Genomic DNA, 21,803 nt, shown 5'->3' on the forward strand with positions numbered 1-21,803 from the left:
GTGATTTAGAATACCGTATGGCAGCCTCAGAACCTCAGAACTTTCAGCGAAGTGGTTAATAAAACTGAATAGAAAGAATTGATTTGGAAGAAGGACTTAAACGATGTCTCCACAAGCTACAGAACAGACTGTTCACAAGCAGTGATCTTCTTTCTCCATCGAAAGGTTAATAAAAGAAGAATTTGTCAGTGTAACTGTTACCAGACGCAGCTGAGCTTGGCAAATGCCTAGTTAAAGACCGATATGTAGGAAGGTAACGACATAAAGCGGGATGGAAATCTAACCACATAATAGAGACTATTAGAAAGAGTCAAAAAGCTCAAATACGTCGCACATAGATTAATTGAAAAAATTATATTAAGAAGGAAAAATACAGTGTGGCTGTTAACAGTTTACTATGGCCTCGTAATCTACTCAGCAAATTAAAGCTCAATGGATGCGAAGCGTGGACTCTAAGAGAACAAGAGAAACTGCTCTTTGCAAATAAAATTTTAAGAAAAATTTCTACAAGATTCAATAACAACTTAGTGCAGAAAGGCACATGCACTGATATAAGAGTGATGACTACCAATCCTGGATTACAAGCACAATAGAGGCAGGCTAAGCGCAAAAACCACCAAGACGACCATAACAAAGATGGAAAAACAATATTGGGAGAGATCCAAAGGCCGTGATAGATAATTGGGAAGACTAGCGAGAAATAGAACGCGATGGAAGGCTGTGGTGGCAAATGAAATAAATAAAAAAAATGCATTTCTTTATTATTTTATGAGATCATCTTTTAAGCGGTCTGCCTAAGCTTCGGCAGCCTAAGCATGTATAAAACCAACATCTTTTGCGATTTTTGTTAACAGCTCGTTCTGTCCACATTTGTTTCCATTTTTTTCTGTTACCTATCATCTTTTCAGAATTCAACTCTTCTTTCTGCTTTCTTATATCTCTCTGCTTTCTGTATCTCAGAGTTGGCACAACTACAGTTTTGTAAAATTTGAATTCTGTTTCTTTCCTGGTTTTATTTGTTTGAAAAAACCACCGTACCTATTTGACACTTGGTGTGGTTCTGTTGTATTTGTGGTATTTTTATCTATGCAAATCTCTAAAAGAATATCCTTTCTAAAACGCGATTTCCCACAGCTTTGCTCTATTTACATTATCGAAAGCTTCCTCAACATAGATAAATGCGAAATGAGTCTCATTGTTGAACTCGCTACGATTCTCCATAAATAGTTGTAATATGAAAACTCGATCTATTGTTGATCTTCCTTTTCTAAACCATATGAACTTCTCCTATTAAGCTGATGTCTCTATAGTTTTCACATTCATGCTTGACTAAAGCTATTGCGTGTGCTTTTTGCCATTCGTTTAGCGTTTTCTTCCTTTCGCAACAGATTTTTCCATAATTCGGTGGTGATTGCTTTTTTGCCCTTAAATGGTCCTGTTTTCACCAATAGGTGGGAATTTCATTTCAGGCAATCTCTTCATCATACCAGAGCTATAATGTTTTAAGATATTGTTTTAAGAATGAAACTGTAAGACACGCCCATTCCAAGTGTTCACCTGGTCGCCTGCTGATGGCTACCCTGCGTAACAACGCCTTTATTAATACCGATTGCTTCCAAATCCCAAACAGCATCTCGGCGGTCTGGGGAGGGTCGAGATCGATTGGGATTCGCGGATGACGTCATCCCCTTTTGCGGGTGTACACTTATATTCCCGCGAAATTACGCGTAGGATCCGCCATTCAGAAATACATTTTATTGAGCGTCTCGTGGCGTTTAACTTTTGATATAATGGACCCGACATTTATTTTGTTTTGATAGTGAAGCCGTACGTAAATGGAATTGTTTATATTTTTAAGATATTGTGGTTAGATAGGGATTTCCTCGCGCCTTTATGGAGTTACTAAAAATTGTATTTGATTTGGTTAGTGTTGGTTCAGAATTGAAATAGGATTATTTATAAATTGCCTGTAATTTTCTGGAATTAATTGAAAAAAAAAACAAATTTGTCCTCCTCCACACTACAGTTCTGGTACTATTTGGAAATAATTAATCTATGTCTTCATAAAAAAATAAGTATATTACATACCTTACGGATCTTAATAACATATAAACATTATAAAATTGAAAGATTTTCTTATATCCATTAGTTCATTTACAAATCAATGAAGCATACATTTTTGACAGGATGTTTTGGCACTTATTTGCAAGATCTTTCACTGATGTTCCCTGCGCGTTCTTAGCATTTCTCCTTGGTTTCTTTTCTCCATTCTACATATGTATAAGATAAATTGCAATAACAAACTTTATTTTTATTATATCTAAAAAATATTTTGAGACATTATCGATTTATTTTTTCAATTTAAGTTCAGTATCTATGAAACCATTTGCCTTGCAAATGGTTTCATAGATACTGATTTTATTCTATATTTTGTTGCATTTTTTATATAATGATTTACTATTCCTTTTTATTGGTTGTTTGTTATTTGTTATTGTATCTTTTCCTATCTTTTATTGGGTATTAACTCCCAGGTAGCATAGATCAATAAATAATAAATTAAAAGAAAAAATTTGACTTTGGTGTGCATCCATGTGTATCATAGCAGTTGTGCACTTAAGTCACGTATGTCTTAGATATATTGCTACCACTTTTAGATGCTGAATTCAAAACTGACAAACAAACACACTAGATAAATATGTCACGCTATGACGTAACTGGACAATTGCTCTGATTGAACAAAATCAGTCCAAACCAAACCAGGCTAACTAAAAATTTATAGAAATATCGTAGAAAAAAATCCTATATCTGTCCAGCAACCTTTGAACCAAATTTTTCAGAAACCTCAACAAAACTGACTGACTAACCTGTTCATGATCGTACAATTAATTCTGTGGAAAGATATATAGTTCACGTTTCAAGTCAAATGTGTGATGTGTGTGTGTGAGTGAAAATGTTTGTTCTAGATCCAAGTATTGATTATAGTTTCAAGAGAAAATATCATTAATAAAAACAAATACTAGAACGCGTCAAATGTTTGACTGTAATCCATTGTTGCCGAGTTGTACCTTCACGTGACTAATATAATTTTATTAGACAAAAAGATTAGACTCGTTTATGTTACTTGGTTGTTGAGCTCAGTTAATAGAGTGCTAGAAGACAGTGAAAGTACAACTTGGCGACAGTAGATTGCAGTCACACATTTAACGCCTTTTCAAAACTACCGACTAAAAAAGCGGTATGTATAATTTTAGGTTAGTTATTTGTTTATTTTTTCTACTTTTTATGTGTATTTCTGTTCACTTTGTTAGCAGCTCTGCTGACGAAAGTCTTATTTAAATTAAAGAAAAAATATGTGAAAAAATGTTTTTTTCATCATCAAGTTGTTGTGGAAAATAAACACCTTTAATCCTCAGATTGACTAACGCATCAGACATGTTGCAGATTGCCTAATGCAGACAATTCGCAGTTTGGTCAGTTTGGCAAAATGCCCGCTAAATTGGTCAGTTTACAGGATGCCTAGACGTTTCGCACATTAGCAAATTTTGTACATATCCGGTAACGGACATATACACAGGTCAATTTTGCGTGTTAGTTTTAAGAAGTTACAGTGTCGAGGGAACATCTCATTTAATAATAAATAATAAACATATGTGAATGCTGTTCCTCTTAACAATATTTCTTCTAATTGCAAATTTAAAATCTTTCTTTGCTAATTCTGTCTGAATCCTCTATTCCAACCACATATTTTCAGGTACATTAATTATTACGGCATCACCAATTTGGGCAACAGCAAACTTTCTTTTAGGTTCGCAACATTTTTGTTGTTTTTAGTCAACACTTGAGATGAAAACTTATTCATTTTGCAGTCAGTGTTTCGGAGGAAATCGTCCTGGGTTGTCGCCACTTCAGATGACGATTTACTGAGTTGCAGGTCACTCAGCATTTCTGATGAAGACCTGCTCGGACGCGGATTGGTTAATACTTGAGATGAAGGTGGATTGACTTCTATTGTATCTGTATTTTGTTTATTTATGTCACCAATGTCATCAATATATTTTTCACAAATATTAACCTAAGGTTCTAGCTGTTCGTCGGTTTCAATGTTTGTAATTTGGTCGTTAATAAGAGATGACGATGCTAGTATTACGCCAAACAGAGAACTTTGGGATATTCCTTTGACATTTTTCATGCAGTTAACATATTCTGTATATCCTGATTAGGTCTTTCGATAGCCTTCTCTCTTCACAGAGCGTATAGTTCAGAATGCAATATATCGGGAGCACTTTAGTCTTTAAAGAACAAACTTTTTTAAATGATCTTGGTGTGCCAATATAAATTTGTAATCGCCATCGCTATGTGATTGCAAGTCTATCAAATCGACGTGACATCTAGAGTTTAGTTCGGAACTCACAATCGGTTTTACAACAATACATTTTCTAGATGCACTGTGTTTCACTTGACATTGTTTGCAAAAATTAAAATACAACATTATGTCTTCATAAGTATTTTTTTTTTACAAATTTTTAAGCATTGGCGTTCTTCCTCCATGACTTGTTCATATGTCACTTTCACTATTCGTATGTAACATAATACTGAATATTCTCCAGGTTTCAATGACACAATTTTGTTTTGTTCGCCACTTTTGATAATTATTATTTAATAATTGGATTTATACTGTCACCACATATTGCCTGAAAGCGTTGATTTACACAGGCATTTTTCACGTCATATTCTTCACAAAGCAGTAGTATTTTGTTTTACTTCCGTTAAAGTAATTAACAAAAATTTCAAAAATTTATCAACCCGGTTTTGGATTATTTAAAATGCATATTAATAACTATAGTAATAAAAACAACTAAGCATGCAACAATAAAGCTTAAATAAATTTCGGTCGGAACAGCGAGGACTTATCAGCTTTTAGCAACTATGCAATATATGCGCAAACCGTATTGCTCGAGACCACTTCGAAACAGTCAGGATTTTCGAATCAAAGCCGTTTACTGCGACAACAAGCGGGAACCCGCGGAAATTTGCTCTGCCGTTTTTTAACGTGCACATTTTCCGCGCTTTCATTACGTGATGGTCGGCGGAGTTACAGAAGTTCCGTACATAATGTCGTTTCGATATGAAAGTTCGCATTTTCGATTTCAATTAAAAAGTTTTCGGTCCTGCCAATTGTGATTGGCTGAGGCACGTTAATTAAAGTTTTCCGGCGATTTATTTTATTTTACCTGCATTCTCCGTTCACGATTTTCACTGAGATTGAACCGCTATATAATTACCAATTAAATAATTTGAATTCTAAAGATCACTAAAGTTAATAGGCTGCTGAAGACGATATTAACTGATTTATGAGCAAAGCAAAGCATGTGTAACACTTTTTCGATTTCTTCGGGATGTAATCTAATTTATGACGTTCAATGCGTAAAGTGTAAGACCGTAACACATATCCTAAATCAGTCTTATTGACACATGATTTTATTTTTATGTATTTTAATTGTAGAGTTCCATTCTAAATAAAAAGCATATAATAGTCTAACAACTACTAAGCCAAGTGTTTTTCAGAAACTTTAATTACATTTTGTTAAAATTGAGTTACTAAGCAAACATTATGTGTCAAATCAGTAGGCGGTTATTGACTATATATTGCGTAACACTGTAACTGTAAGAATTGGAGTAAATACAATTTATTTTCATTGAAATTTTGAAATAAATACAAATTACAGGGGTTTAAAATATTAAATTTAGGATATTTAAGATTAGCGTTACAATTTAGATTGTATTGTATAGGGTTATTATTTTCGATGTATAGAACTTTAAGTTGGCATTACTGTTCAAGATGGCGACCGATTTAACAGCTGTCCAGTGATTTATTTTCAGTTTGGTTTGGCAATTCATCATGAACTCATCAAGTAAGGCGTAGATTCGTCGAATGGCCCCAAAACGAGATTGCCGTGGTTCCCGATTTTCATAAGCGAATTTTGTTTAGCGATGAAGCGCACTTCTGGTTGAATGGCTACGTCAACAAACAAAACTTCCGCATTTGAAGCGAAGCTAATCCTCAAGTGTATGTCGAAACACCGTTACATCCAGAAAAAATGACTGTTTGGTGCGCTTTATGGGATGGTGGGTCCGTACTTCTTCAAAAACGATGATGGCCAGAACGTTACAGTCAATGGTGATCGGTATAGAGCTATGATTACTAACTCTTTCATTCCTGAATTGAATAAAAATGATGTCCAGGAGATGTAGTTTCAACAAGACGTCGCGACATGTCACACAGCTCGTGCCACAATCGATTTATTGAAAGACACGTTTGGTGACCGCCTAATTTCACGTTTTGGACCTGTGAATTGGCCTCCAAGATCTTGCGATTTAACACCGCTAGTTTACTTATTGTGGGGCTATGTAAAGTCATTGGTCTATGCGGATAAGCCACAAACACTTGACCAATTGGAAGACAACATTCGAAGTGTTATTGCCGATATACGGCCACAAATGTTGGAAAAAGTCATCAAAAATTGGACGTCCAGATTGGACTACATCCGCGCCAGCCGCGACGGTCATATGCCAAAAATCATATTTAAAATGTAATGTCACAAGATTATCTTTCGGATAAATAAAATTCATGTCAATCGAATAATCCATCGTTGTTTTATTGCAACTTAAAGTTCTATACATCTAAAAAAACACCCCTTATTTCATATTATAAAATTTGAACAACTCTGGAACTTTTCTATTATTGTAAGCTATGGTGATGATTTTTTTTTCCAGATTGTACACAATAAATGCATTTTTATAGGAATTTTTGGAAACAAGGAGACCCAAAAACTTGTGGTCCATTAAACTTCAATATTTGTCTCTTATCCGTTGCTTAAAAAGTAAAGCATATGCTTCGACTTCATTTTTGGACTTACGCACTCGAATTTTTGAAAAATCTATATAGAAGAAACAAACACGAAATTGTGATCAATGCTCTGCAGAACAGCGCAACATACCATAACTAATATAATAATTCGACATAAATGATACTATAGCAAAGAAAATCTAACTGGATGTTTTTGTATACTCTTTTTCAAAGCGATGGATACAATAGTGACTATAGTAAGTAGGTCAGTAATGAAAGCCTCTACATTTAGGTGAATAGTATTCAGAGAGTTTTTACTCCATATTATTTCGCAAGATGTATTAGGTCTTCTATAAAATGGGATACTAAATAGCGTTATACGATATATAGACTACCTAGTTTTATACGTAACTGATTCTTTATCGCAATATTGGGGTGTAGCGTAGGCTGGACTATACGAATTTCCTGCAAGAGTGATCTTTACACATCAAATACACGATTATCTGTGCGAAGGACGGAAACGGGGACACATATAGGTAATAATGAGAGACTATAGACACGGTTAATACCCCAAAGGTTAATTGCCCGAGTACTGGAGCGAAAGTAATTAAAGGAAAACCATTTTAATTTGCATTTATGGCTATAACTAAATGGCCTGGAGAGCACATGTCTATCGCCAAAGCACCAATAAATGTTATTGTGTTTGCTTTGGTCCTTACCGGTGGTTTAGAAACTTCATTTTTAAATTAAATGCAGTAAGCCGATTTGGGCAAGGGATCTGCAACAAATTTACAAAGTGGAGAAAAATTAGAATCAGTTATATGTACAGTGTGTCGCATTTAATATGAAAACACCCCTATGTTTTGGCCACCTAAATAAATGCAGATTTGCAATTTCCTGACAAAATTCGCTTTTTTAGTTTTACTAAATTTATTATAAGTTTCCGTAGAAGATTATGTTTACCGATCGGATTGTATCATCTCAAAATTGTAGATATAGGGCTGGAGATAATTTATCAATTATCAATTGATCAATATTCCTAGAAACTCAATGTCTGGTATAGGATTTTGGGAGACCAAATAATAGGTCTTCCTTCATAAATGATTCACTGAATGCTGGTCGTTTAGTTAACATTTTCATTAAAGAATTATAGGATGCTTTAGAAAATCATCCTCTCAATGTGCCATAGGATAGATATTTTCAGCTAGATGGTGCTTCCATTTACCATTCAAGGTGCGTTCCCCAATGGATAAACCAAAAATTTTCTCTGCGCTGGATAGGGAGAAAGTGTTCTTTTGAACCCTGCCCTCTAAGCTCCCAGGTGGATTTTCATTTTTGTGGAGTGATAAACATATATGTTCTAAAACAATTCCCCGAAATCGATAAGAATTTCGTGCTAAAATAAGACACGTCTGTCAAAGATGACATTTGATGAATTTTCATTTGGACCATGAAAATAACTGTTTTAATTTTTTTCTTATATTTACTCATTTAAATACAAGAAATTATTGTTTTCTTAAAATGAAATAATTATTCCTTTGTGTCAGTGTTATTAATTTTGCCGAAGAATTTAAATTACATTAACTACACTATTGTATATATTGTAGATATTTGTCTTTTAGTGGCACATTAATTTATCGAATAAAAAAATCAACTTTTAATAATTTTGTGAAATGACCAGAATATCGAAAAAACTAAAAATGCAAATTTTACCATGAAATTTGATATGGGGGTTTAATAATATTCGGAACAATTTTTCAATTAACTTTTTCCGATATCGAATGTCGAAAACTGATCCTGACCCCGCAGTAAGCCGCGTATTAAATTTAAATTTCAGTTAAGTATCTTAAAAATGTGAAACATCAACGTGTGTGCCTGTGCAAAATTTCACACTGTATTTATTTGGAGAGTTAAAATACAGAGGCGTCTTCATCTTAAATGCTCTTCTGTTCTGCTATTACCCGATGTCTGTGGAAATGAAAAGAAAAAATTAAAGGAAAAAAAGTCTGGCAAAATTTTAATACTCGGGTCTAATTTGCAATAAATCAATGAATCAAATGACAAAAGTAAGGGACAAAAGTCTAGTGAAAATCCAATTCCTAGGCATCATTTTCAATGAAATAGGGAAAATTTTTAAAACAAAAAAACACTTTCAATCCACATGACTTATCAACAAAACGTCACAACCTCACAAGAAGATAAACTGCCTTCTTTTTTTTCATTGACTTGGATTTAGATATTTCGACGGGATTTAAATAAAATCATAATAATAAATTACCAAGTCACCATTACCAAATGGGAGATATACGTCGCCCCTATTTTTGTTTTTTTTTCTTAATCAAACCGATGCTGTAAGAGAGGCCCTGTATAGCAGAAAGTGGGAGGTATATAGAAAAAAAAATTGTAAAATTCCAATCTCTAAAATATTATACAGAGTATTTTAGTTCACGATACAGTTGTTTTGTTTTTGGAATGCGCAAAAATTGAGAAGTTAAATAACTCTGCAACCACTATATAAATATTTATTGTATAAGCATTATATGCGTTCTACTAAAGGCATAATATGCCCTAGGGTGCCATTGAAAAAATGATATATAATAAGTATAATTCTAAATTAACCAAGCCCAAGTCTGGAACAAATTCTTTTCAAAAGCATTTATTCGATTTCAAGGAAACGGTCTCCTTCAACAATCTTTTCTTATGCATTTTTTGAAGTAAATAAAAAATACACATCTGTCGATATCAAGTTCCTTCTTTTAAATGCGTTTTCGTTTTTTATGAGAAATTTCAAGCATAATTCATCTAACCTATACTTGTCTCGTACTTTTTATGTGCAAAAGGATAAGTCATTTCACGGAAATTATTTTATTTATGCTAATCGATTTAAAACCCCCTTCCAAAATATTTCGATCATATATATATAAATTTTAAATCAACTAAATGTTTGATTCTTTCTTATACACTTTAAATATTCCCGCAGAAAAGAATTCGGTGGAGTCATATCAAGAGATTTTGCAAACTATTCTATGTAAGTTTGTAAGGATTATGGTTTTCCCCTTTTAATTTTCTTGAAATTTGACACAGAAAACCCTATATATTTTAATTTACTTACACAAAATGCGTAAGAAAAAATTATTTTTGATATGTGCAAACATTTTTCTTGAAATCCAGGAGTGATTGTTAAATGAATATGTTCCATATTTTAGCCGTTCACTGCATATTCCTTTTGCAAACATTGCAAACATCACCACTAATTTTGCGGGCTTTTCTTAATTACGATGATTTTTCAATAACAAGTCACATAAACTTTAATATTTCCCAAACTGTGCGGCAATGCAATAGGTCGATCTGCTGAAAGTAACCTTTGTGCTTATCAATAAATCCAAAAGCGCAATAAAATATATGGTGTTCCGTTTAAAATTCCAACATCGATGTCGATACCGAAAATTTGAGACAGCCTGTATAATCCAAAAGTAAATAATAAATTGACGATCGGATCTTTGACTCTAAAAAAACTCAAGTAAAAACACGAATGAAATGAATACAAATAAAAACCTAATATAAAATGGAGTGTGCGACTTTGCTAAAATTCTAACCAAAATTATGCTGTTGTTAGTTAAATACTTTTTTTTTTAATTTTACAGAAATGCCCTTCATTTCTGCAAAATTTCAATATGGATGGAAGAGTGACGCACACATTGTTGCTATCACCAGTTTAAATAAAACTATAAATAATTTTTTCAATCATCATGGATTGAACACCACAAATTGCAATTTCTATCCCACCCTTTTGGTTTTTGGATTTTGTATGTTGGATAACCTTTTAAACATGCGTTTCTCATTCTAGTTGGTTCAAGTTGGTGCGATTCTACCTTACAAACTTCCGAATTCTAAAGTTCACGGGTAGGCAGGATAGCACGAGAGAAAATTCTTTCAGAGCGCCCATAATTCAAAAACAACTTCTCACTTCGGATCATCAGGATCCCGGTCCAAATTCATCATCCTTCGCGTTCCCTCGTAATTCAAAACACGACTTGGGAGTAACCACCTAATCTAACTCATCGATCTCTTAAGCACTCGCGGATCGAGATCCGAAAGGGAGGGCACAACATTGGAAAATGTTTACTCGCAAGTTACCTCGAGATTGCTCCAGTTTTGCGAATTGATTTTGGCAGCCTCCACGCTTCCTTTGGCACCCATATTTATATGTTGTTATTTCTTGTACACACTGCCTCCCCTTTCCGCGCAGTCTTTCCGCGGCGTCAATCGCCGGGCAAAAAAATATCCTACCGCTACTGCGGACGTAAAAAAAGCAATTCACTTTTGGCACCCCGAGACGAGATCAAATTTCGACGGTAAAGATGGCAAAAATTTTTTAATCGACCGGCTAGACAGACTTTCGTCACGATGTTTCGGGTCAAACTGAGTTTCCGAAGCTCGCCTCCAGAGGGTGCGCGGCGAGAGCGCCTGCGTCTCTATTCGCCTCTCGCCCACTCTATCCTGCAACCTTTCCTGCGACCGTGTCAAAATTGCGGGGCCGACGTTTCAAAACGCGTTAATTTGGCTTCTTTTTTGTTGTTATTCGGAGATTAACGCGCTAGGGGTCATATTTATGTAGGCTTCTTGAATCAAAACGATATCTTTTTAAAACGTCCAAAATTGTTAATTACGTCATATACAGGGTTGTTCACGGTTAAAGATGTATGGAGAATGACTTATAGTAAAATATTTTTGACCATGCGGTGTTGCCAGATATACTCGTGACGTATATCAACTCTCTTTTTTTAAATCGAACGCACTGTATATTATTAATTTTTTTTGATTCTGCGGAACATTCTGGAACTTTTTTATGTAACATGTCCCATACCTAGCTTGATAATTTTCGTAATATATTATGAGAATTAACTTATCGCGCACGGGGCGTTCATAAGATAGAAGATTAAGTGAAAATTTTAAATGGAACACCCCATATTTTATATTGGCAAGTAAATGAGCAATGAATTTGCCATCTAAAAGTACTAAAATATGGTATATCTATTTTCATTTCATTCATTTCATCTGGGTGGCAGGCTCTGGCCGGCCATAGTGACGTTGCCTGTAAAAAAAACTGAAATGTCCAGATGCATTCAGATTTCTCATTTTATCGCATTTTCATAGTTAAAAGTTATTTGAGAAAGCAAGATGGCACATAATTATGCAAACGCAGATATTTTGAATTTGTTTTACATTTATGGTGAATGTCAAAGAATTGTTTTAAGAACGTGGAGAAGATTTAATGAACAATATCCGCATTTGCCACCAATGACGAAGAAAAAGTTTAAAAGGATTGAAGCAAATTTTCGAAACCTACGAAGAAGGGAACTTCCAAAACCTGTTAAAAACTCAGGAGAAAATGAAACCAACGTTTTAACATATTTTCACACATTTCGACTTGCGTCTATTTCAAGCACTAAAGATGATTTAGACATATAATTTTCGTCCATTCAATGGATATTAAAGAATCATAATATCCATAACTACAAAATAATTACATTAAAATCTTTTCTCTCTCGTGATACACCATTACGGGTAGAGTTTTGTCATATTGGTCATCATTTTTGGTCACAAGAAAATCCAAAATTTGTACGAGAAAAAGATAATGAAATAATTTTTTGTATCTACAACGAGAATTTGAACGAGAAAAATATCTGGATATTTTACAAAGACTAGTTACAGATTTCTTAGACAATTTTGCTATTAGCGTTACATCGCAGATGTTGGTATCAACTTGATGGAGCTCCTGCGCTCATTGCACAAATAGAGTAAGTCAAGAACTTACAATAATGTTCGAAAACCGATGGATAAGGCGTCTATGTCCAATGATTTCGCTACCACTACCTTTGGGGCGTTATTAAAGAAAGAGTGTATAAAACTCCAGTTGGAACAATAGAAGATTCGGAACGCCGTGTCGAGCAGACTTTTCAACAACTTAATACAAACGAAATTCAAAGAGCAACAGTTTCCAATGTTATGAAGTCAATCCGTGGATGTCTTGATGAAGCTCATTGAAGCATAAGATCTAGTTGTATGTAATTAAAAACAACTTAAAACCGTTTATGAGTCCTTAATATTAGTTTTGTGTATAACAATTTCTATAAATATTAATTTTTTTTTGGCATATATATTTCCTTCCCATTTCACTGTTACAATTACTCATTTGAACACGCTAATAACGGAATATTAAGCTTATTTATGACAAAAACAAATTTGTTTACAAAAAAACGATGAAATGATTACTTTAATTCATTTAATTGCAATATTTTGATTTTTTGCTTCTAATTCGAAAACCAATGAAAATAGATATACCATAGTTCTTTTAGATGGCAAATTAATTGCTAATTGACCTGCCAATATAAAATATGGGGTATTCCATTTAAAATTGCCACGTACGCGATAAATTAATTCTCATACTATATTATGATAAAGCAATTTAATAGAGAGCCGCAACCAAAAATTGAAGTGTTTAGCTGTACAGGTTGCGACAAAAAACATTGTTGTTGGGTTGTTGCCAAATTTCTGAAAAAGTATTTTTTATCTCCGAAAAGGATCAAGAGAGGTATGGTATATGTTACATGAAAAAGTCCCAGAATGTTCCTCAGAATCTAAAAATGTTATAATATGCAGGGCTTTCCATTTAAATAACGAAAGTTGATATACTTTACGAGTATACAACACCACCAAATGGCCCCAAATATTTCGCCGTAAGTCATTATCCATAAATGTCTAATAGAATACTCACAGTGAACAACCCTGCATAGTTTCGACCAACTTTTCAAAGATAATATCTTATACAGGGTGTTTCACTTTTTTGTTGTACAATTTCAACAGTTTATAGAGCTTTATTTACATTAAGTTTTATCATTTTCTCATAATGGCACAAAAATTACGGGCTTTTGGGAGTGGAGCATTCAAATTCAATAAAAGCATTCGATTCAGTTTCCATAGGGAGATATCGGCTTCTCAGTATACCTATATTAATAAACAGAATATTTTTAAGATTCAGAAAAAGTAAAACGGATAGGTTCCAGTATTATGTTAGCATATCTCCAAAAATATTTATTGTAAATCTAATTTAACATGTACAAAAAATAGTCCCAGGTTCAGGTGACTTCAGGTTGATACCATAACCAACAGAAAGTTGTAGTGCGTTTTTCAGAGATCTATCCAACAAAAACAATATCAAAAGTGAACCATAAACAAAGATTTTAAAAAGTCCGGCAGAGACTAGGGCAGAGATCACAATCACAAATATAAATGCAACAGAAATTTGAGATATGCTCTAGTACAAGATTAAAAAAATCAATAGGAAGAACAAAAAAAAACACCTGTTGCGATTTCTATTACGATTACTAATGAAAAATCAAAATAAGGGAATTTTATTAGACAACCAAATTTTATTCAATCAACTTACTTAACAAATATTACAAAAAACAAACTTAAAGTAAATATTCTACCTGGCCACCATGCGCTTCGATACATAAGATGGTATTTTTGCAAAATATTATGTGCAGGTAGCGCCATCTACAAGTTATCGCAAAACTGATTAACCATCTATTTTCTCATTCCCGACAACCCTCACTTGCGAATTTTTAAGCCTAAGTCCCAAAAAAACAAAAAATTAAATTACTTTTATCACCCTGTATCTCAATAAGTAATGACTTGAGAACATTTGTTCATGAAACAAATTGAAATACTTCGATACAAAGAATATGCTGGTATTATATGACTCGTTCACTTTGCAACACCCTGTATATATTGAGCGTTTTCCATAAATATAACACAATCATTTATTTTAAAAAAAGAAAAATTTCAAATATGTTACACAAATAATTATTATAAAAATTAAACCGAACTTAAATGAACTTTAAATCATATAAGCTCTTATAAAAGCTCGTTTGTGGGAGCTAAAAACCCTGATACTGGTTAGGCAGAATGCAGCTTTACCTACATGCCATTACCGGGTCAACGACCTATAAACACATGAACTTTAATTAATTTATTTATTTCCCAAACGCTTTCATTGTGCAAAATTGGGTAAATTGAGAAACATATAAGGATATTTTTGGCAAAAATTTCTAAACCACTAAATTCCGTAAATGTACTTAAAAAAAAGAATACTAAAAGTAAACCAAAGAGTTATCAATATCTGATCCTTCAATCGGAATGAATGTACATGTAAAAAAAATGAGCTATATAATTTTGTATATCATGTTTTTTGAAATTGATTATATTTCCAACATATAAATTTTTCTGTTTTTTTTTGCGAATTATCGTTTCGTGATATTTGCAAAACCGCCTGTATTGCGTTAAAGGGACGATACTGTTGAACCCTTATCGATTGAAGGAGGCACACCTCGAAAACAGTTCGTGTACGTGTCTGAAATCGAACGTGTCTAAAACGTGATTGTGGAGACACGCCTATTATTCGAACAGGGCCCAAACTGGGACGGGTGCAGCGCCTTATCAGTGATGCTGTTGAACCTGCCACACCCAAAATGCAACGGGGTCGATCCAGAAATTGAAATTTTTCAATTGCGCCCTGGGATAGCAGACTCTTTGAGGGCAACCGAAAAAATGTTAAAGTTTAGCCGTAAACGCGACGATTTTAAATAAATCGAGTAAAATCTGGAATAACTTTAAACCAAAACACAATTAAGAGTAAATATTAGGATGAGTTTTGAACTCCTTTGATTATTAGGAATTTTAAAACAATAGTTAATTTGAAGTTCGGAATTCGCGTTCGTTAATGGTTTATGTTAATTTTTATTATATTCTATTATTTTAAAATTTGGTGGTATCCACCGAGTTATGAAGAATAGTCTTGCAGGGCTACAGTTTTAATAAAAATTAGTTAAATCCGAACGCATTTAAGTACCGTTCTAACCTTTAAAATGTGTTGAAACTTTACAATATCTTTATAAATTCAAAACGAAATTGAAGTTTACATTAATAGAGTAATTAGGGTTCACAATTTCAATTATTTGGCTAGTTGAGCTAGTGAAAATGTGTTAGCTTGAACAACCGACACTTTTTCCATTTAAGACTAGAATTAAATTTGGGTTTAGGAGTGTTGCTCTTTTATAGATATTTTGTGACTCATCAGTTTCCTTATAATCCTACTAGAGTAAGCTGATTGGAATTTAAAACGATAGCTGAATTTAGATGAAAAGAAAAACAAAAAACGTTGACGAAAAAGATGAAAACTGGAGAGAGACAGAGTGGGGAGAGAATAATGTCTAAAATAAAAGTGAAAACTCTTTTTTGGAGATTGCATACTACCCACGGAACTTGTTATTGGTTTTATTTGTTTCAAGTCAACAAAGATATATATACAGGGCGGTTTACTGTGAATAATTTGATGGATATTTATGGAAAACAGGGTAGGATTGTTCTGGAAATTTGGTTTTTTGACTTGTTCAATCAATCCAAAATGTTGCCAGTTCACACAAATTGATGTTTAAAGTAATACAAAGTCGGAAGTGAGTAATTTTTTTCCTGTATCGACTTTTCATAATAATCTATTGCCCGCCCAATTCTCTAGATCATGTTAGGGATAGTAGACAATCAAACTTTAAATAATCAATTTTAAAAATTATTATTAAGGTACCATCAATATCACAATAGAGAAAAAAAGCTCTCTGCAAAAGTTATTTTGTCAACAATCCACTGCATATTTCAAAATGTTTTAAATATTAACTATTTACCATAATTATTTTGACATTTGACTTTTCAACAGCCTAACACACACGCGGGAACAATAATCTTTGATTTTGTCAAAATTTAAAAACCCTGTCAGCTAATTGTAGTCAATTGTAAGTAAAAGTGTAATCATTTAACACAACACAAATAAAAGTCTCAACCTAGATAATATTTAATTATGGGACACTTAATAAATTAATTTAGTAATTTATTTTAGGTCTGTCAGGTAAGTCGCTGTAGTAATTAGTAATAGATGCAAAGGCATTGGACATAGACATTAGCTCTAGTAAAAAAAGAAAGAAGAGGAAAAGATTGAAATTTATAATTTTACAATGACGTTTTTACTTTACTAGTAGAATTCGAAACAAAGTGCTAATCCGGTCGAGCATTGTGTTTGAAGCACATTGAGAAGATAGGTGTAAATAATAAAATATTTGTTCTTTGTGTGGACCGACAGAATGTGTTACTATGTCTAGAGTTTATATAAACAATATGTCAGCGCATTCAAACAAGTTATTTAAAATTTTTATATAAAATCATTAAATCATGGTAATCATGGCGATCACTAAGGAATAACCAAATCTACTTAATATTATTGCATGCGTAAAACCCAGTGAGGAATATACTCCGTGCATTTTGTACCATACATATTTCAAAAACTTATGTTTTTTTCAGGCTATGTACCCATGAGATCAAACTATTTATGCATACCTAAGTTTAATTACTTCTACATTATTAAACCCTGTAGTATGATAAAACCATTATTGAAGAGATTTTAACGTAAAAAAAATGCATTTTAGGTGTCGATACCCAGACTAGAAAATAGTTCGTTGAACTATAGAAATCATTCCAGCACCAACTCTATATGTTAATGTTCGAAAAAATAACTGCCTTTTTCTCTAGATTGTTATCATTTTCAATGGAATGGTTATTTTATTGATAATATATGTTCGATAAAATTTAAAAACACGAAATGTGCGACTCGATTCCCTCTTTGGCCCCAGCGTGCGGCGTGGCAAGCCTGAACTGTGACGATAACCTCAAATGCGGCCAATTATTGGGGCGTAGTATACGATACTTAATGCGAAAGCACACTTCTACTACGAACTTACCGTCACTCTTTCACATTTCGTCGGGGGTTACTTTAAGCGGGGTGTCGTTTGTCGACCAATATTATTAATAAAAGTACAACGTCGTCGTCCTGCGACGATATAATTTCCTGCTGCGAAAACGGAAACGAAAAAAACCCTCACGCAGTGTCGAAATAAAAGTGAAAACGTGTTTTACTCTCAAAAACGTTTATTCAAAAAAGCAAAAAGACAATAATGGAGGTTAGAAAATCATATGCGCTAACCAAAACGGATCTCGGCAAATAATAAAATGCAAAGCGGTCGTCACGCCCTAAAAAACTGAACGCTATACGCCCGGTATAAACGCGGGGCCAACTTTAAAACTAAATTAATAACAAGTCACTGGCTATTATCACATTGTCGAACGGGGGTGTACCGGCTAGATGGAACTTTGCGTGTAATTACGACTCGTTTAATAATGCAAACACAGTGTCGGGCGTGTGCACACCGAAGCCACAAGGACCGGTAGTTCGCGAATTTCCCGTAGCGAGGGCGCCGCCGTCGTAAGACTACCGGCGAATGACTCTGCTAAGGGCGTGATCGCTAATTTGGCTGCCGTCGCGACGCGTGAGACGGAATTTAAGAAAGAAGCCGCGATGTAAGCGGGGATACTATCGAGAACGGGATCAACATATACCGGGTGCTTCAAATTCAACTGTTACTAGTGGGATAATGGGGACCGCTTAAATTAGAGAATCAAATAAAATGTATACAGTGAACGGCTAAAATGTGGGAAAACCAATTATTGGATTTGAAAATATACAGGGCCTGTCTGAAAGTAGATGTATATATAGTCGGTACGATTTGTAGTGACCTAGTCGACGATAAAATGCAAAACAGAATTAAATAGATTGTTCATCTTGCTTCCACTTATACTTCAACATACGTTGTTCCGCCCTAAATGTCTGATTAATGCTGTCTTGCATGAGCCGTCTCTAACAATCACGATTCTATTACTTAGGAGTAAGAGAAAGAGAATCAGTTGTACTTGTAATTTATTAATAGTATTACGCCCCAACTATGAGGTGGATTCATGTATTTTCTATGTAATAATAGATCAGGGTGTTCTTTAATGATATGTTAATATTTAAGTAGGCGAATCTACATGAAAAAATTATGATAATTTGTTAAATAAACTATTGTCCGAAAACTCTGTCCATGCAATAAGAATTAAAACAATACCAAAAAAATCGGGAAATAAAAAATATGTATCATACCGTATAAAATATAATTTGCCAAGAGTAAATATTCAAGCGTATTCGCTTTTTCCCAGTATTTTTTTATTATATTTTCTGTATCCAATTTTCTTTGGTAACTATCTGGACAGCTGCATTGCATCTGCAGTATCATGCCTTGCTTCACAATATTTTCATTAAAAAATATTTTACGCTGAGGCCGTATCAATTCTATGGCATTAAATATACAATGGTAAGGAGGGAATCTTAGAACTTAATGACCCATTTCAGCAATCATTTCGTCTGTGGCATACGGCAAGTTTGATTCGCAATTTTTGACAATTTTAACCAGCTATTGGTACACTTTCACTAAGTCTAGAATGATAACGTCCACTGTCCATAATAATTAACGGCGTTTCGAGTTTCAGCAGCAGTTTTTCCCTCAGCCATTTCTCAAAAGGTTCAGCGTTCAAGTTATCATGATAGTCATAACTCTTTTTTTTTGTGGAAAAGACAAGCTCACTTTCATCTATAAATCCGTTGCTATTGGGAGCGTGAATGATAATGTACCTTTTTCCAGTGGCTGTTTTTTTGTTCCATACAAATTGCGAATTCTCATCGTCCCAAGTGCGTCTTCCATCTTCTCTCATTGCCAATTTTGAATTTGCATCCTAATTGTTTCTTAATCACAAGTGTCAATCTGCTGCAGCTCAAAATTTGTTGCCATTGCAAATCGTACTGACTTTATCAAGTTCCTTTTCTAAATTTCGCACCCTATACCTATACCTCACTTTTTATGAGCAAAAGAATAAAAACTAGAAAAGTACCTGCAAAGTACTAGTGTTCATAGAATTTTAAGGCAACGATATTTTATTTTTCGAAATAGAGGTTCTGGCCCTAGATCTCCACGTTTCCTGGTATATGAATTTTTCCAATAGAGTAAAATGATTTTCAAGAAAAGACTTGTTTTCGTGACAAAAAAAAACAAATATATTCACTGATATGACCGTAAGAATTGACAAAGTCAAAATTCAAGCCGTGCGGTAAAATTTCTGAAAACATCCGATTGCTCCCAAACCCGTCCACAGTGGCTTCATTCCGTGGCATAAGAAACTCACGTGGTAAAGTGACGCTTTCAGCACGCTAGATCGGTGTATAATTAGGTATTAGGTATTTTACAGGAGGAGTATATAAATAACAAAAAATTGGTTATTGGATTAGCATATTATCAAGAAGTTAATAATGGGCATTTCCAACACCTAATAAAATAATTTCTTTGAGATACACTGTTCCTATAAATTATGTCTCATTTTTACTCACTCTGGAACTTAGAATGGGTCTCTATAGATATTTTGCGTTCAACAAATTGCACTTCTTGAATTCTATTTTGCCTCCATATCCGATAAATAATAAAATTTCAATTCTTTACTTTGGTTACTGACCAACAAAGAATTGCAACAATTTAAGAAGAACTAGTTAATTACCCGTCCATTTCAAATTAAATGTCTGTTTTTTATTATTTCCTTCATAAAAAGTAACAGATGTGGATAGGGTATGCTACATAAGTCATGGGAGAAATTTGATGCACATTTCTAAAATACCTGATTTTTAAATGAATCTGTCCCATATTTTACTGTATATAATCGGGGATGCATTCTCCCTCCTTAGCTCTATTCCTCAGGTATTGATGTTTTCTATCTAACCACGTAGTTGCAAGTGTCTCTCTTTTCCTTCTGCCCTGAGGACAATACTCCATCCTACTCTTTTTACGTGTCCATACCATAGTAACTGTCTTGATTCAATGTTGTCGACGCTGTTATACACCTGTCAAGTTCCTCATCTGATGTTCGGTACTATTACTTTATAAATCCCTTGTTTTTTTTAGATGGATATTTTACTTGACCACGGGAGAGGATTTAGGACACCAATTGCTTTCTCGCCTTGTTGCTGTATATGTCTTTCTTGGAGTTGCCTTCTTTCGATATAAAACTTTCTAAACCTTGTATTCTCTACACCATATAATTTCAAGTATGTGTAGTTCAGGATCTTCAGTTTGAGGCTCTCCCACTTTTAGACATTCGGTTTTTGCAAGGTTGATATTAAGTCCCCATTTTTTATATTCTTCCTTAAGTTCCCTGAGCAGATAATCCACATCCTCCTCACACCCTGCAATGGTAACTTATTCGTATGAGATAAACAAAGTCGATAGAAAGGGGCGATCGATCTCTTTTCCTATAGCTCCAGTTTTTGAATGCCTCCTGGATATATATTTTAAATAGCATGGGTGACAAACTGCTCCCTTGTCTAAGTTCCTTTCATGTAGACTATTTCGGTCCACCAGGTGTGATCCCTCATTTTCTTTAAAATTGCTTGGTTTGTTGTTCTGCTAGTCAAGGTTACTTGCAGCATTCGTATACACAGCCACATTTTGAATGCGTTTGACAATAAATATATATTTACAGTTCGATCAATTTTATATTTAAAGCTCGAATACTTTCAACTGCTTCTGTTGTATAACTTTAAATCTATATAAAAACATTGTCTTTTAGTCTTTTCAAGGTTGAGTCTAGTTTAACTTAATCATTATGTTAATGTATTAATGAGATGGCTATATGGCGTATAGAGCGTATTTTATGAATAGCAACGCCTTTGTGATTCCATTATGACATTTTTTACGTAAGTATGGAAAAAAAGAAAGACAAGAAAACCATTTTAAAAAGGATCCAAGGAACTGAATTTTAAAACTTATTTAATTAAAGCGATGAACGTTAAAATTAATATGTATGTATTATTAAATTGCAACATCAGTGTCTTGAAGGTCCTAATACGAATCCCTTTCATATATTTTTTTAATAACTGAGAAAAATATACCTATTGGTAAAATTTCCGAGCATATGAGGCAAAAGTTTATTG

The 21,803-nt window shown here is 33.8% G+C and overlaps 1 protein-coding gene across 6 annotated transcripts in view; it reads right to left on the bottom strand.

The window, feature by feature from the left end:
- LOC132696174 (protein still life, isoforms C/SIF type 2) overlaps positions 1–17,809 on the bottom strand; it is a 255,922-nt gene extending 238,113 nt beyond the window's left edge. For 5 of the 6 annotated variants that reach the window (XM_060660844.1, XM_060660845.1, XM_060660842.1 and 2 more), the window contains exon 1: positions 10,985–11,250. The gene's annotated coding sequence lies outside the window, so the exon portion shown is untranslated. Of the gene's footprint in view, positions 1–10,984; positions 11,251–17,697 lie in introns of those variants that run through there. The other variant, XM_060660841.1, reaches the window with a different exon arrangement.
- Between the last annotated feature and the right edge of the window lie 3,994 nt (positions 17,810–21,803).

The sequence above is a fragment of the Cylas formicarius genome, unplaced genomic scaffold (assembly GCF_029955315.1).
Source record: "Cylas formicarius isolate icCylForm1 unplaced genomic scaffold, icCylForm1.1 PGA_scaffold_1__22_contigs__length_36826433, whole genome shotgun sequence".
Lineage (NCBI taxonomy): Eukaryota > Metazoa > Arthropoda > Insecta > Coleoptera > Brentidae > Cylas > Cylas formicarius.